Below are 19,048 nucleotides of genomic sequence, written 5' to 3' on the forward strand. Positions count from 1 at the left end.
TCCTTAATCTTACAGATTTGTCTCCATGCCCAGTGGAATTCGAGAAGGCTCATATAACCACCAATCACACTGCTTTATATATATATGATGAACCCACTGAACCCAGAGACTCTCCTTTTTACTGTGAATCCACCACGCATATTTGCCAAGAAGAGCAGCATTCCACAGAGAACAATTAACTATGCCCAAGCCACCATGCTCCTTTGGTAAGCAGCAGGTCTCCCAAGCCACAGGAGGAGAATGCTTGTACTCTGCAGTCCCTGCCCATAAATAATTCCTGCAGATGCTCTCCACCTTATGAATCACTCCTTTTGGTAACAGAAAGATCCTAGCCCAATACACATGCAACTGAGTAAGGACAGCTTTAACCAACACTAGCCTCCCGGCATAGCTAAGATGCTTAGCTCCCCAACCTCGAATCCTTGCTACAATCTTATCCACCACCCTACTACAATCTGCAACACTCAATCTTTTATAAGAGATTGGCACCCCCAAATAACGAAATGGGAATTGTCCCAACTTAAACCCTGCAAGCCTAACAAGATCAGTAGCAAGACTGTCATTAACACCATTCAGATAAACATCAGACTTGGTCTTATTCATGCATAACCCAGACGCCTCAGAGAAGGTTATAAAAGCCCTCAACAAAATAGTGACAGATGGAATATCAGCTCTGCAGAATAATAAGAGATCATCTGCAAAAGCTAGGTGACTAAGCTTTAACCCCCTACACAGAGAATGATACCTAAACTCAGGTTTCTCTGTGACAACTTTCAGAGTCCTAGAAAAATACTCCAGGCAAAGAGTGAAGAGCAATGGGGACATAGGATCCCCTTGCCTCAATCCTCGTTTACCCTTAAAATACCCAAACTGTGACCCATTCAAAGAAATAGTGAAAGAAGGTGTGGATACACACACCATAATCCACTGGACCATCTTCTCAGGGAACTCCAAGGCAACCAACATGTCTCTAAGAAAAGCCCATTCTATAGAATCATAGGCTTTTTTGAGATCAATTTTAAGCATTGCCCTAGGGGTACAAGTTTTCCTCCCATAAAGTCTCACTAAATCTTGACAAATGAGAATATTGTCAACAATCTCTCTATCTTTAATAAAGGCACTTTGATTCATGCTAACCACATCCATCAGAGCTCCAGAGAGCCTACTACAAATGATTTTGGAAATGCATTTGTATAAGACATTACAACAAGCAATGGGACGAAAATCATGGACTGAGGAAGGGCAATCCATTTTTGGGATAAGAGTGAGCACTGTGGCATTAACTTGCTGTAACAGTCTACCTGTGGTAAAAAATTCTTGAACAGCATTAATCACATCACCTCCAATAATGTCATAAGCATCCCTGAAAAACCCAGCAGAATACCCGTCTGGACCAGGAGCTTTCTCCACTGGAATAGAGAATAGAGCTTCCCTAATCTCATCAGCAGTAACCTGCTTAACCATTCCCCTGGCATGCTCAGAACTCACAACCTTGCCAAGTTTAACTACAGCTCTACAAACAGGAGTAACCTTCGTGGAACTACCTAGCAAAGCCTGATAATACTCAACAAAAGCATGTTCAATGGCATTAACCTCAGTACAGTTCACCCCATTCATATCATGAATCCTGAGGACCTTGTTTTGGGCACGTCTAGCTTTAATGGTGCTGTGAAAGTACCTAGTGTTATCATCAGCATAATTGACCCACTGAGTTTTGGCCTTTTGAACTAAGAAAAGAAGCCTGGCATCATCAAGCTGCTTATAAGAATCAGCAGCTATTCTCTCCTCATTTTGAAGTTGCACATTCCTGGGATCATTATGTAACTGCTTCTGAATATTTTCCAGCAGCATTTTAGCAACCAAGGCAGAATTCTCAATATCCCCATACCTACTATTATTCAATTTTTTCAAAGGATGTTTCAGATTCTTAAGTTTTTTGACCACCTGAAACATACAACATCCAGAAATAGATTGTCTCCAAACATCATTGACAATACTTTTAAACTCAGTATGCTTCCCCCACATATTAAAATACTTGAAATTACCCTTTCTTCTTTCAATATCAGCACCTAGCTCAATCAAACAAGGGCTATGATCATAAAGTCCCTCAGGTAAAAAAGTAACAGACCCAGTAGGACCAGTTAGAATCCACTCATCATTGGCCAAAACCCTATCAATCCTACTAAATACCCTAGCATCACCTTGTTGTTTATTGTTCCAGGTGAAGTAGGCACCAGTAGAGACTAAATCATACAATCCACACACATCCACACAATTCTGAAAGCCCTTAACCTCAGCATCAGTCACCTGAGACCCAATGCGTTCATCCATAAACAAAACATTATTGAAATCTCCCATTACCAGCCAAGGACCAGTGATATTACTTTTCATATTTATCAGAGAATCCCAAAGAGCCACTCTATCAGAGTCTGCATTACACCCATACACCAACGAGCAGGTCCATACAAATCCAGACACCAAATTAGTAACCTGAGCATGTATGACCTGCAAATCCTTCTTAATGCAATGAACCAAAACCTGAGTAGTATCCCACAACAACCAGATTCTCCCACTATCTCTAATCTCACTATTATCAATTATTTGCCAGGGCCTACCAAACCCATCCTGAATTCTAGCTTTATTCTTTATTTTGACCCTAGTTTCTACCAAACCAAACAGGCCAATTTTATTAATATGCAAGAAACGTCTTATATCACCTTGCTTATTCCATTTATTAATACCTCTAACATTCCAAAATCCTGTATTAACCATTTTGAATAATTGGTGTTCTCCCCTTCCCCATACTGTTTAGTAGACTTTGCCTCAGAGATTGCTGAACAACTTCTAACACTGTAGGGCCTCCCTGGCTGTTCCCCCTCCCAAATCTAGACAGGCGATGGACCAAACTAGCTGGTGAAGCCATTTCCTTGCTTTTGAAAGGGATGGGGGTAATCATCTCAGGAGGAGTAACCTGTGGCAACACCACTGGTTCCTGCACAGACTCAACAACCTGCACAGGAACTACTGCTGGTTGCACAACTGGTTTCACAGTTGGTTGCACAGGAGCCTGAACTTTAGGCCTCCAAACTTTCTGAACAGGCTTCTTACGAACCTCAGCAGCACGCTTCCTACACATATCTGCATCATGACCAATGCCAGTACATTGAGAGCACACAAGGGGCTTCCATTCATAAGAAACCTCCTGCTTCTGTATCACATCTTTATCATCAATGAATTCAATCATATCAGGCAATTGATGTCCCATTCTCACTTCCACCATGAATCTAGCATATTCCAAGTATTCCTTCTTCTCAGTAGCACGATCAGGATTGATAGGAGTACCTATCATGCTAACAATCTTAGGTAAAGCTTTCCCCCAAAATTTAAGATCCAAGTTATACAATCTCACCCAAATTCGCACCAAATCAGGCTTATCCTTCACACACTTCACATCCGGTTGCCAATCTCTAATAATAAAAGGTTTATTATCAAAAAACAACTGCTCAGATTGAAGTACCTTATCCTTATCCTCTTGTTTAGCAAACCTAACAATACATACACCATTGTATTGAAAAGCGACTTTATCAATTGATAAATCCTTCCATACTCGTCTTACATATCCATCCATAACATGATTCGGCGGATTAGCACCCAAAACAAAGCAGAATACAGACGAAGACCAGAATTCAAGCTCACCTTGGACATCCCCTGTTTCAATTTTAACGCGAGGTTGTTCCAATGGTGTTCCTGTTTTCGCGCCAACTGTTTCCCACTCCGTTTCAGGCGTAACATTGATTTCCGGAACCTCGTTCACCTCCTTGCTCAGATTGAACGAACGAAGTTCCGCTGCCTTAGAACTTTCAGCTGCACTCGCAGTAGCAACAATCTCTCGTAACTCTGTAATATGTAGCGTATTACTATTATTTTTGTGTTTATTAGTTGATGTACTATTATTTTTGTGTTTTTGTGGAGTATTAGTATTATTTACATTTCGACGATTTCTCGCCATTGCTGAAGAAACTGCGAAAATGTAAGCTTTCTCTCTCTACTCGCTTTCTCTCTCTATAACCGTCCTTTTTTTCTTCGGTGCATATTATGCATTTATCGTTTGAGTTTCTTTAAACTCATCCATTACTTTGTTGTATCCAAATGGGTTGTTAAGACAATATTGAACCCCATTGAAGTGAACTGGATTAACATAGTATTTGCCCCTGGTTACTTATAAGAGGTGACATCTCGAAGTGACTAAAGTGTGATGCGATTGATGGCAAGTTCAAGTGCCATAGAGTCATATGGGATGACTAGTCGATCACACAGACAGACTGTATGGGACAGTCTGTCGGGCAGTAACCGCTTATAAAGTTCTGGTAATTCATAAAGCCTGGTCGTGGCAAGAGCTACTATAGTATTCTTATGAGTCAATTCTTTTGACTAGATACTATTCGCCCAAGTTGGCACAAATTTCTGATTGGGTTTGATTTATGCTCTACGATTGTCATAACTGAGGTCAAATGAGTATATTTTGGGTTATGATGAATTGTGGCTATACGAAGGGAATAGTGAGATAGGAATTGTCCACCCCCTTGTCAGGGTTGTTTGAAATCTCAAGGCCACTCGAGGAGTAGTGAAATGAAAATGCGTGGCCACGCTCGGAAGGTATCTACGGTAGATAATTCCGGTCAGACAGTTACTCTCCAGATCGAGGAAACCACTCAAGATATGATCAAATGCAAATACGACCTGCAATACACCTTGCATTGAGTGGGAGATTGTAATAGGACAAGAGAATTGGTGACGCACACTTGTCTCGGACAAGTGTGAGATTGTTGGAGTATGTGCCCTCAACAATAGTGCGATCATATGATTTATAATCATAATTAAATCTCATAATAAGAATACATAAGGGATGATTCATTTATATAGTCAACTGATCAACATTAATCAGTAATGATTGGCTAACTAGAGTTTGACATTACTGTCGTTTGACGGTGGTGATCCGTTGATCCCTTAGATCACACCTATAGGACAATTCCCTTAATAGACAAGTTGATTAATTGTATGTTGATACAAGTTAATCAATTTCTTAAAATTGAACAATTCATTTGTGAGAGAGAATATTTATATCTTATTTTAATTAGATTAAATAAGATTTATTTTAGTAATTAAAATATTTTATTACTAAAATTGGTTATTGTTTATGAAACAATTGAGATAAGAATGAATGGTTAATTATAATTACAATATGTTGTTAATTATAATTATATGACCCATTTTATTTAGTGATCAAGAATCACTAGACAATTTGTTATATTTAATTTAATTAATGTATAAAATAAAATGATATTTATTTGATAAATATGCATTAAATTAATTAATAACATGTTACATATTACATGTGACATATTGTGTGACAAGTAACAAATTGACAAAATAAAATGGAAGTCCATTTTACATGATGCGTGTCTTTTATATAAGGTTTTCACCTCATCTTTACACGCATTTCTGTGCTTTTTATGTAGCATCTGGCTACAAATGCCCCGAATATTCTACTTTGGTCCGTTTATTGTAATTTGCAGGAATTGACTGAAGAGAAGCTAAATCGAGCCTTAATTGTCCCAATTGTATGCATTCATGGAAAATAAGGAGCTGGAGCTTGGAAATCTAACACTTGGAAGACGCGTGAGCTAAGTTTGGGAAGCAATTCAAGGTCTAACGTGCCTACGTAGCTCGATCGAGTGGTTGATCGCTTCGATCGAATGCTTTATACACGCAAGATTACTCGATCGAGCTGTCTAAGGAGTCGATCGAGGAGTTTCTACAAGCAGTCTTCGATCGAGTGGTTGTTCTTACTCGATCGAATGATTTGGTGACGAACTTGTTCGATCGAGTAGATTGCTCCTACTCGATCGAGAGGTTTCGTGTGGTTTAGCTATTTTCCGCCTAATCTCATTATGGGCTTTTGTAATTAGTCCATAGATTAGGTTTTAGGATGTTTTTCCAGTATAAGACTGAAGGAGTGAACTACGTTACTCCTCTCGGCTCTCTCTCACGTTTTATTCAACATTTTGTCACATTGTTCTCGGATTATCCTTCTTTTGCATTCTACTACTCGGATTGGGAATTTTGTAATCGGTATTATCAGTCTATTCTTATTCTAATCTTACTTATTGCTTAGTTTCTTCTCTATTTATCGTTGTCATAATAATTGCTTGTTGAATCTTGTTTAATTGTTATGATGTTTAATCTCAATCCCTTATTTATCGTTATTGTTAATTCTATGGGAATGAGTAGCTAAATTCCCTTGACTAAGACTATAGGGGATCCATAATCATGAAGGAACGGTAATCGATTTACTAGATTAATGCTAATATAATCTTTGTTGGTTAAATGCTACAATTAACTGTATCTTTCTAATTGAGTCGACGCAATTAGACCTATAATTCCTAGTGACCCTTGACCTGGACCGAAAGGTTGGAAAAGGTAGACTAGTAGCGAACAATAGAGTATTGCAGTGAAGGCGAAAGTTAAGCTGTTTACACTTTAGGGTGAATTAAGGACCGAAAGGTGACGTTCGCTACCCCTTAGACCGTATTTGCATTGACCTGAGACCTGGATTACTCGACCGGATGATTATGGTGAACCGTTGTCTTAGCTGCTTTTCTCTATCTGCTATTTCCTCTCCTTTAATTCTCTTATCCTTATTCTCTTAGTTTAGAAATCATTTTATAAACCCCCAATTTGGTTACCTTGACGAACCTAGTTTTAGCCGACAATTTCCTACCTCTCTGTGGATTCGACCCGACTTCCCTAGCTATATTAGTTAGAGCCAGTTGGTATTTTTGACAGGTACGCGACAGACGTGTCAAATTTTGGCGCCGTTGCCGGGGAGGTGGCGCATACTTGTTGCTTTAATTAAGTTTGTCTCTCGTCTCAGGGAATTTATTCCTTGAGACCGATCTCATTTCTGCAAAGCTTTGATTGGTTTTGCAGGTTAGTTGTTGCTTTGAAGGTTTAATTGCCAAAATGCCTACGATTACAGAGCGTATAGAGCCATGTGGTAGATGTGGCGAGGAAGGGCACGACCTTTATGAATGTATGGCAAGTGTAGAGCGCGCCCTTGCTTATAAGAAGTACAAGCAAGGGGTCCCTTTCTCTCAGCTTTATGAAGAGATAAAGAGCGTCTCGCCCCTCCACGCCAGACTCCGCTACCGATTCCTCCCTCTGCAAACGAAGAAATTGCCGAGTTAAAATCCATCATGTTGAGTATGTCAAAGATGTCACAGCAATCTGAAACAGTTATATCGGAATTGAAAGAACAAGTCGCGCAGTTGACATTCGCGACAAACCAAGCCAAGCTTCTTCCAATTTGCGATCCAGTCAGTGCAATAAATTTTCAAAACGACCTTACTCATGAAGAAGACGAGGTTTTGACAGCTGACGATAACTCGGATGAGGAATTAGACGAGTTTTTGAAGGAAATACTCGCTGCGTGTGCTGTAACCACTCGATCGAGTGACTCTTCTGCTCGATCGAGCAGTTCAACCCATCCCTTCACTCGATCGAGTAAAGACAGTGGTCGATCGAGAAATGTAGAATTTAATGTTGGTCGATCGAGTGATAACCTTACTCGATCGAGTGACTATGCTGAGGAAATCACTCGATCGAGTGATGCACATGGTCGATCGAGTGAAACAGAAGAAGAAAGTGTTCGACCGAATGATAAAAGTACTCGATCCAGTACTTTAAGTGGCAGGGACCCTAAATTACTATCTAATAAAGCCACCGTGTCATCTTCCCCTGCTGTGGAGACGTCGCGCATTGATAAAGGTAAAGGAAAGGTTGCGGGTCCACTCGTCGCTACCAGGGTGCCCTTCCCAAGTCGTCTGAAGGACGCAAAGATCGAGCAACAGTACGGTAAGTTCGTGGACATCGTGAAGAACCTCCAGTAATCTGTCCCTTTTTCCGAACTTGTTACTCGGTACCCACTTACGCTAAATTTATGAAGGATATCGTGACGCGTAAGAGAAATTTGAGTGAATTTGAGACGGTTTCATTTATGGAAGAGTCTAGTAATTTACTGTTGAATAAGGCCCCTCCAAAAATGAAAGACCCGGGCAGCTTTTCTATTACTTGTGTCATAGGCAATATGGTTATTGATAAGGCCCTTTGCGATTTAGGTGCCAGTGTTAGTGTCATGCCCCTTCGTCTCGCAAGGCGAAGATGAGTCATTTCAAAGTGACTAACATTACCCTACAGATGGCTGATAGATCTGTTAGGAGACCCTTAGGTGTCTTGGAGGATGTGCCTGTGAAAATAGGCGAGCTTTACATCCCAGTAGATTTCATTGTTTTGGATATAGCCGAGGACACCCGGACCCAAATTATCTTAGGAAGACCATTCCTTTGTACAGCTGGGGCCGTTATTGATGTCAGACAAGGGCGTCGACTCTTGCGATGGGGATGACGCCATCACATTCGATTTGCCAGTACTTTAGCCCACCCAATGATAGAGGACACTTGATATTCGGTCGATATCATTGACGAGTCTATTATGACTTCGGTCGGGTTCTTTTATGAAGTACCCCCTAGAAGCTCTTATGCTTTTTGATGAGTGTGCAGGTAGCCCAGACGACGATGACGCTGCGTTGGAATTGCTTGTTGGTGATTTAGATGAGCACGAAGGAGAGCAGGTGGAACAAATGATCAGCACTCTTTGCTCCATTGAGGTAAAGGTACCGGAACGTAAGCCTCTCCCTTCTCATCTTAAATATGCTTTCCTCGACGATACAAAGCAATATCCAGTCATTGTTAGTGCCAAGCTTAGTGATGATCAGCTGACCTCCTTGTTAGCTGTACTTAAGAAAAACAGGAAGGCAATGGGCTATTCACTGGACGATATCACATGGATTAGTCCCGATATTTGTATGCACAGGATAGAGCTGGAGGAGGATCACGAACCTTGCAGACAAGGTCAGCGCCGGCTGAACCAGAAGATGCAGGATGTCGTGATGGCTGAGGTAATGAAGCTGCTGGATGCAGGTATTATTTATTCTGTCGGTAATTCTAGATGGGTGAGTCCAGTACAGGTAGTCCCGAAGAAAGGAGGGACAACTGTAGTTAAGAATGAAAAGAATGAATTAATACCTACCCGAGTAGTGACTGGTTGGCGGATGTGCATAGATTACAGACAGCTGAATGCCGCCACCAAGAAGGATCACTTTCCCCTTCCTTTTATTGATCAAATGGTAGAAAGGTTAGCTTCTCATAAATTTTTCTGCTATTTAGATGGGTATTCAGGGTTCTTTCAGATCCCTATCCACCTGCACGATCGAGGCTAAGACTACATTTACCTGTCCTAAGGGCGTTTTTGCGTATCGCAGAATGCCTTTTGGTTTGTGCAATGCCCCTGCCACCTTCCAAAGGTGTATGATGGGGATATTTTCAGAGTATATTGAGTCTATCATGGAAGTTTTTATGGATGACTTTAGTGTATATGGAAGTGATTTTTAAATTTGTTTGTCTAACCTTGAGAAAGTGTTGCGTATTTGTATTGAGGTTAATCTTGTCTTTGAATCGGGAGAAGTGCCACTTTATGGTCAACGAGGGAGTTGTCTTAGGGCACTTAGTTTCTGATAGGGGAATAGAAGTTGACAAGGCGAAGGTGGAAGTGATTCAGCAATTACCACCTCCTATTAATGTTAAGGGGGTGAGGAGCTTCCTTGGTCACGCCGGCTTTTATCGCCGGTTTATCAAGGATTTCTCCAAAATTGCTAAACCACTTACACAGTTGCTACTTAAGGATGCCCCTTTTGTGTTTACTGATGCTTGTCTTTCTGCTTTTAACAGGTTAAAGCAGGCCTTAGTCTCCGCGCCGATTATACAGCCTCCCAACTGGGACTTGCCGTTTGAGATCATGTGTGACGCGAGTGACTATGCACTAGGAGCGGTGCTTGGCCAGAGGAAAGACAAAGCCTTGAATGCTATTTACTATGCGAGCCGAACTCTGGATGAGGCTCAAGTGAAGTACACTACCACTGAGAAGGAGCTGTTAGCTGTAGTTTATGCCTTAGAGAAGTTTCGTACTTATTTAGTTGGGTCGAAGTCACTTGTTTTTACCGACCATGCAGCTTTGAGGCATCTCCTTGCTAAGAAGGAGGCTAAACCACGGCTACTGAGATGGATACTCCTTCTTCAGGAGTTTGATTTGCAGATTAAGGATAAGAAAGGAGCTGAGAACGTTGTAGCTGATCACTTGTCGCGGCTGATGCGACAAGAAGGGGAAGATTCTCTACCCATTGATGATTCTTTTCCTGACGATACTTTATTTGCTGTTGTATCGTCTATTGTTAACCAAGAACCTTGGTATGCAGATATAGCTAACTTCGTTGTCGGTGGCGAAAGTAGCCGCCCGACCTTTCTCATCGAAAAGAAGCGTTTTCTATATAACGCTAAGCAAAGTATTTACGGGATGATCCTTACTTGTTTAAGGAATGTGCAGACGGTCTCTACAGACGGTGTATTCCGCAGTGGGAGACCAAAATAGTCCTGGAAGGATGTCACTCCTCTTCATATGGTGGTCACCACGGTCCATCGCGCACCGTGGCTAAGGTACTTCAGTCTGGTTTTTACTGGCCTTCTTTGTTTGCTGACGCTAAGTCTTTTGTTTCAGCCTGTGATGCATGCCAACGATCAGGGAACATTTCGAAGAGACATGAGATGCCACAAAACGGCATCCTAGAGGTTGAGGTTTTCGATGTCTGGGGCATTGATTTCCAAGGACCGTTCCCATCCAGTAAAGGTAACAGGTACATCTTAGTAGCTGTAGACTATGTGTCAAAATGGGTTGAGGCAATTGCTTCACCTCATTGTGATGGTAAGACCGTGATAAATATGTTTAAAAAGATCATATTCCCCCGTTTTGGTGTCCCTAGGGTCGTCATTAGTGATGGGGGGATGCATTTTAAGGAAAAGAAACTCACTTCCATACTGTCTAGAGTTGGTGTCCAACACCGGCGTGGTTTGGGGTATCATCCCCAAACTAGTGGTCAGGTAGAGGTCTCTAATCGCGAGTTAAAAGAGATCTTGTCTAAGGTAGTTTCTAAATCACGGAAAGACTAGAGTCTTAAGCTAGATGACACATTATGGGCTTATAGAACTGCCTTTAAGACACCAATTGGTGCATCACCTTATAGGTTAGTTTATGGGAAATCGTGTCACTTACCTGTTGAGTTGGAATGTAAGGCCTGGTGGGCAATTCGTGAGCTTAATTATGATCCTAAGTTATGTGGTCAGAATCGTCTTTTGCAGCTAGATGAATTGGAAGAGTTTAGGCTTAATGCCTATGACAGCTCGCGCATTTACAAGGAAAAGACGAAAAGATGGCATGACAAGAGGATCCTACCTCGGGAGTTCCATGTGGGGCAAAAGGTGTTCTTTGTTCAATGCCCGGTTGAGATTATTTCTGGCAAGTCAAGTCCAGGTGGAGTGGTCCTTATACGGTAATAAATTTGTTACCAAATTTGGATCAGTGGAGCTTGAAGATTCCGAGGGTCATAGATTCAAGGTGAATGGCCAATATGTGAAGCATTACCATGAGGCGAGTGAAGCGGACAATCGCGTTGAAGTCTTACGTTTCGACGAGCTCGACGTGCCAGTTAATTGATGCCAGAAAGGTCGTGCGGGACCTCTTAAACCAGCGCTCTCCGGGAGGCAGCCCGGACTGTTTTATTTGTACTTTTGTTGAACTATTTATTTTCCTTTAGCTTTACGTTGAACTTTAGACGCTGTTTTATGAACCTCCTTTGTATTTTCCCTGTTTTTAATGCGTCTTCTGCAGGTCAAGTACTCGATCGAATGATTTTGTGTTCGATCGAGCACTTTCTGATGCAGCTGTTACTCGATCGAGTGATATGCTCCTCGATCGACCAGATCCAAACCCGTGCTTACTCGATCGAGTAGTTCTTCACTCGATCGAGCTCTTACAATACACTGGTTCACTCGATCGAGCTGTTCCAAGTGCTCGATCGAGTAGTTTTGACTCCCAGCTGCTGTTTTACGTCTATGGAGCTACTACTTGACTTTCTTCGACCTCCCATGTTCATGGTCGGTTTGGGGAGGTCCCCTCCTTACGACATTTTGTAAGTCTTCCGACTCCGCTTCTCCTTTTCCTTTCAGTTTGCATTTCTTTCTCTATTTTTAGTACAATGAGGGCATTGTACGGTTTGGTTTGGGGAGGTATGCATCCATATCTGTGTCTGCATGTCTTCTTGCATTTGTGCTTCCATATTTATTATTTCCGCATGCATCGTTGTTTGTTTCATAAAATCCAAAAATTTTCAAAAATTTCATGTTTAATTTGAGTCGGAACGTTTGAACATTGACGCTACATTGAATCCTTATTTGAGCCCTGCATATCCTTGACATCTAGTTGGCGTGATTATGTGCATAATCTACGAGTTTTTGTTTCTCCCTTATCTGAACGAATAGACTTGATTCATTATGTCGGCAAGCTACATTACATTCTGAGGTTAGAGCTTTATAAACTGGTGACATTCATGACCAGTTTCATTTAGGATGTGAGTATTACTCTCTCTAAGACATGTAACATCAATTTGCATAAGCATGAGTCTAGTCTTCTTAATACCTGTATGCATTCGGTCTGTGGATGGTGACACGTGTTAGGAGAGGCAGTCCCCTTATTTCATTCTACCCATGAGCCTCACATAGCCAAATTGCCTTTTTTGTCCTGTCAGCTACTTTCTATAATACTTCCTACCCTAGCTGAGCTAGTAACGAGTAGTTCTTGGAATGTTTATTGCAATATGGCTATATTATCTGATTTCCGAAGATGGTGGAAGAATTGAAGGGAAAGAAAGAAAGAAGGAATTGTCGAATTGTTGAAGAAAAAAAAATGAAAAAAAAAAAGAAAGAACGAAAAATTGCGAAAGAAAAGAAAAAAAAGAGACAGAAAAGTTACATATGAAAAAGAATCAGAATTGCACAATGATTCACACTCCCATGCCTTATCTATATTTTATGGGGAGTTGACAGTATTTGGTGTTTTGTGAGTTAGTGCATAATATTGCACCGTTTTATCTTGACGTCATAAGTACGAAGTTGGGATGCAGTTACTATTTGGATCCGATGTTACTAGCCTGGCTACTAACCCCACACATCCAAATTCATTTTAGCCCCTTCTTACCCATTACCTCACTTACCCAAATGTAAGTCCTCGGCACGTGTCTTGGTCATTAGTATGGTTGGAATGCATATGTACGGTTGTAGAGACTTTAATCATGTTAACTGCATGCATGCTCTTATAGGTCGAGTTAGGTGAGTGTCTTACTTCTTTCTATCTTTCACATTATATACTCACCTTGTGCCTGATTTTGAGTGACGAGCGACCCGTGAGAGTCCGATATCCTTTGAGTCTTGCAAGGTCGACGGTTCAGTAAGTTTGAAACATTAATTTAACTCGTTTGCACTTTTCACTGCCATTTTGTCATGTTGTCGCATTAAATTGGTTCTAGTGGATGATTTGTAGCTGATGTGTTGGTCCCGTTCCATAGGTTATCCTTAGTTGCATTCATATTTGCTTGGGGACAAGCAAAGGTTTGGTTTGGGGAGATTTGATGCGTGTCTTTTATATAAGGTTTTCACCTCATCTTTACACGCATTTCTGTGCTTTTTATGTAGCATCTGGCTACAAATGCCCCGAATATTCTACTTTGGTCCGTTTATTGTAATTTGCAGGAATTGACTGAAGAGAAGCTAAATCGAGCCTTAATTGTCCCAATTGTATGCATTCATGGAAAATAAGGAGCTGGAGCTTGGAAATCTAACACTTGGAAGACGCGTGAGCTAAGTTTGGGAAGCAATTCAAGGTCTAACGTGCCTACGTAGCTCGATCGAGTGGTTGACTGCTCGATCGAATGCTTTATACACGCAAGATTACTCGATCGAGCTGTCTAAGGAGTCGATCGAGGAGTTTCTACAAGCAGTCTTCGATCGAGTGGTTGTTCTTACTCGATCGAATGATTTGGTGACGAACTTGTTCGATCGAGTAGATTGCTCCTACTCGATCGAGAGGTTTCGTGTGGTTTAGCTATTTTCCGCCTAATCTCATTATGGGCTTCTGTAATTAGTCCATAGATTAGGTTTTAGGATGTTTTTCCAGTATAAGACTGAAGGAGTGAACTACGTTACTCCTCTCGGCTCTCTCTCATGTTTTATTCAACATTTTGTCACTGTTCTCTGGATTATCCTTCTTTTGCATTCTACTACTCGGATTGGGAATTTTGTAATCGGTATTATCAGTCTATTCTTATTCTAATCTTACTTATTGCTTAGTTTCTTCTCTATTTATCGTTGTCATAATAATTGCTTGTTGAATCTTGTTTAATTGTTATGATGTTTAATCTCAATCCCTTATTTATCGTTATTGTTAATTATATGGGAATGAGTAGCTAAATTCCCTTGACTAAGACTATAGGGGATCCATAATCATGAAGGAACGGTAATCGATTTACTAGATTAATGCTAATATAATCTTTGTTGGTTAAATGCTACAATTAACTGTATCTTTCTAATTGAGTCGACGCAATTAGACCTATAATTCCTAGTGACCCTTGACCTGGACCGAAAGGTTGGAAAAGTTAGACTAGTAGCGAACAATAGAGTATTGCAGTGAGGGCGAAAGTTAAGCTGTTTACACTTTAGGGTGAATTAAGGACCGAAAGGTGACGTTCGCTACCCCTTAGACCGTATTTGCATTGACCTGAGACCTGGATTACTCGACCGGATGATTATGGTGAACCGTTGTCTTAGCTGCTTTTCTCTATCTGCTATTTCCTCTCCTTTAATTCTCTTATCCTTATTCTCTTAGTTTAGAAATCATTTTATAAACCCCCAATTTGGTTACCTTGACGAACCTAGTTTTAGCCGACAATTTCCTACCTCTCTGTGGATTCGACCCGACTTCCCTAGCTATATTAGTTAGAGCCAGTTGGTATTTTTGACAGGTACGCGACAGACGTGTCATTACATATGGACCGAAAAAAATGGAGGATGAAGGTGTTAGTGGGTGATTTATTTTATGAGATAAAATAACTTAATCATGCGTAGCCTTACATGCCTACTATTTGGAGAAGAACAAAAGTAAAAGGAGATGCCTTGGTTTGGCATTTTTCTATCACCCTACCATGCCCTCTTCTCCTTTTATGATGAGAATTTTGTTCTTATTTTGTACACTTCTCTACATTCATAATTCACTTGCATGCATTCTTGCTATTCTCTCCCACTTTTCTTTAAACTTGTTTTAGAAAATACATCAAATTGTTCATCCAATATTATCATAAATATTAGATTACTAGTGTAGTAATAGTGATAATATTAGAATCTATTTTAAGGCATAATAATACACTAATCTAGTTAATTAGTATATTATTTTGAGGGATTTGGTTTGGGTGCAATCAAAGGAGGATCTCTACATTTGGGATTTTGGAGGATCATCCATCACATCTAAGCTCAAGAACAAATAAAGAAGGTGACCTTATTTGTGCCCATTATTTGGAGCCACTTAACAATGTAAGGGACATTGTTTTTCTTATTTAATCTCTTAATTAGTTATGCATGCACTAGATCTTAATGAACTAGAGTTAATTTGTTAATTAGTTCACTATTAGAAGAGTCTAATAATAGGTATATGAACCTAACATTTTATATACATGTAATTGTGAATTACTTGTTAATTTGTTATTTGTAATTTATTTAATACATAATGATATTTAATTAGTTAAATATACATTATTATGCCTAATGACATTACATGTCACATGTCACATATATTACAAATAACAAATTACAAAGATAAAATGGAGGTCCATTTTAAGTGTCAAAAACCGGTTGATGTAAGGGGTTAGTGGGTGATTATTTTATACTAATTGGAACATAATGAAGACATCTACTACTAGCCCTTACACACCTAACTTTTCTTGTGAAGAACAAAAGCAAAATTGGGAAGAAAAATTGGACTACCCCATGCTTCAAAACCGGTCCCTCCATTCCCATTAAGAACATGTGATGTTCTCATTTTTCACAAAAAAATCGTTGATGCTTATCTCTCAAAAAATCCTCTCACACATAAAATAGTTTTATGCTAGAATTTGTTCTATAAAATCTAATATACAAATTACATTACTAGAGTAGTAATAACAATAATATTAGAATTAATTTAAGGTAAACTACTTATATTATCTAGTTAATAATATAAGTAGGATTTTGGGATAATCTTGGAGCAATTGAAAGGAGGTTCTCATATTTTTGGGACAAACGGAATCATCCATTTATTTTGAGCTCAAGAACAATTGTAGAAAGGTGTTCTTACTTGTGCCCTAATCCGATTTCTACAAATGTAAGGAACCTTGTTCTTACTTTTATATTTATTTTGTTATGTACGCATAAGATCAACATCTAATGAAAAGAGTAATTTAGATCGAAAATTAAATGAGTTTAATTTGAGGGTTAATGAATCCTTACAGTTCGTGGCTTGTAGAAGGGGTAATTCTCGGCCAAAAGGACGAAGAAAAAGGTGGGGGAGATGCTGCTGTGGGGGTTTAAACCTGGGATCAGTGGGGGGGGGGGTATGGTGAGTCCTATGCCAGTGTTGCTTGCTAGTATTCTTGTCCAAATCACACGCAAAAAAGGCTTTGTATAGGAACAAGCATCCAAAACCACTTTAAATCGATTTTCCCAAATCAACTTTAAAACGACTCGTATTTGAAATGATTTTTCAAATCAAAATAAATTCTCAACAACAAAAATCTATTTTTATCTTCAATAAGATAAATTCGAGAAAATAATTTTAAATTTCATTTAAAATTAAACCGTCGACGACGCCCATTCTACATCGTAAAACGAGCTGCAACCAACGACAATGTCAACTGACGAATACATGTTGTCCTATCATCATCGGGTGTTTGACGGGATTTCCATAGATGCCAATATCGACATATATGGGTATCTACAGAGCCCCCACTTTGACTGAGGGTTGGACAAGGCGCTAGTCAAAGTATACCCTGGGCCCCTCTCGACCTGAAGAATTCCGCGGGTCGTTTAGGGTCCATTAGACCTGCGTATATAAGCTCTCCATGTAATACTACCGTTTTCTATGTCTGGGGGTACTCTATCGAGTGGGACTTACTCTGTCGAGTAAGTATCTTTTTACGCAAAACAGTTATCTGCCTGTTGGGTACTCGATCGAGTAAGTGTGACACTCGATCGAGTAAGGGGCACTCGATCGAGTAAGTCACTTACTCGATCGAGTAAGTGTGTTTTACGGGATTGTTTAGCCGGGTTTTGTTAATAATGCTAGATTAATCGAAAAGGCTTTCGTCATTATTCTTAAACACTTTTAACATTATAAAACCCTTTCAAGAGAAGAACAAGAGTTACGTACATCGCATCGCTCGCGTTATTAGCAAATACCAAGGCTAGGATCGATGGATTGTCTCGTTCGTTATACCGTTGTGATCGTCGTGTCAAGGGTAAGCTTCTTGTATAATTTTTATAATGTTTTGATAAGTTTGGTTAAACCATAACTGGGTAGATTTGGAGGATTTGGGAGTGTTATGATGTTGTGGTAGTAATTGTATGTATATATGTTATAGGAAGAGGATTCGTAGAGGAAAAGTTTTGATTAGCTGCCGAGACGGTCTTGTGTGATTGCTATTCCAGGTAGGGTTTCCCTACTCAGTATTGATTACATGGTTGTGTTGGTGATTAATTGTTTTTGTTGTTGTATATCATATCGGTAATGCGTTTGGAATTGGTGATTATTGATAGTGTAATGTGATTATCGTATAACTGTCTGTGGTTTGCGGGGTGGCGTCCTCGGCTGAGTGGAGTCACTTGCGGGACTGGCTTCATGCCCTTGATTCGCCTTCTGTGGAACCCGCCACAGAAGGGATGTGCACATTTAGGAGTTTGGGTTTATCGCTCGGATGAGATGAGCGGGGCTTAGGTGGGAACGGTTGCGGTCCCGCACTGGCGGTGTGGAATACTTGTTGCGATGAGTATTCTGTCAGGATTACGCACTTTAGTGTGTAGTCAAGGTGTGTGGTGATATGATGGAGTTGGGTTGATTAGATTGATTTGTAGTATTGTTTTATTGCAGCTGTTTGTTTTGTGTAATCAATACTAACCCCCTTTAATTGTTTTAAAAACTGTGGTGATCCATTCGGGGATGGTGAGCAGTTATTGAGCAGGTATGCGTTGATGCGCATGGGATAGCTGGGTTGAGTCATCACGAGTTGTTTAATAGACTTCCGCTGTGTCATGAACTAGTTTATTTATTTTGGATTAGCAGTTTTGAGAACGGTTGTATTTTACTTTAACAGTTTTGGATTTGGTTTTGTATCACTTTAAACTTAATTATTAAAGTATGTTTCTTTATGGTCTATTTGATATTCATTGCCTCGGGTAACCGAGATGGTAACAATCTCATGCATTAAGTGGTCCTGGTAAGGCACTTGGGGTATGGGGGTGTTACAAAGTGGTATCAGAGCGACGATTTTGGAATCTGTAACTAATGAACCCAATGAACTTAGGGAGTCAAAATAAAATGAACACGAGTAGGAGTTTTTAGGAGCTAATGCAAAGACTTGGGAGACGTCCTAAAGTCGCGATCTCGCCCTACAACTTTGAACTGGTCACTATGGGGTGTGTGTCGGGATCGTTATGTGTTTGTTTTGTAAGTTGCATATCTATATAGAAATGTATGGTATGAATCGGTGGATGAATGCATGTGGAGAATAGGAGGTGTTGAAGTGAACGATGATGATAGTGTAAGCATGTATATCGGTTGAATAATGAAATTGTATGATGAATGTTTTATAACGTGGCATTGTTAGAAACATGTGGAGTAGGATGTTTGTCGTTTGTCGTTTTGTATATAAAAATAGTTGGTTGGAAGTGTTGAGATACGCATGCGGGTAGTATACGAGTCAGCATGACTCGATCGAGTGGGGGGCACTCGATCGAGTAGGTGAGTG

The sequence above is a fragment of the Silene latifolia genome, chromosome 6 (assembly GCF_048544455.1).
Source record: "Silene latifolia isolate original U9 population chromosome 6, ASM4854445v1, whole genome shotgun sequence".
Taxonomy (NCBI): Eukaryota; Viridiplantae; Streptophyta; class Magnoliopsida; order Caryophyllales; family Caryophyllaceae; genus Silene; species Silene latifolia.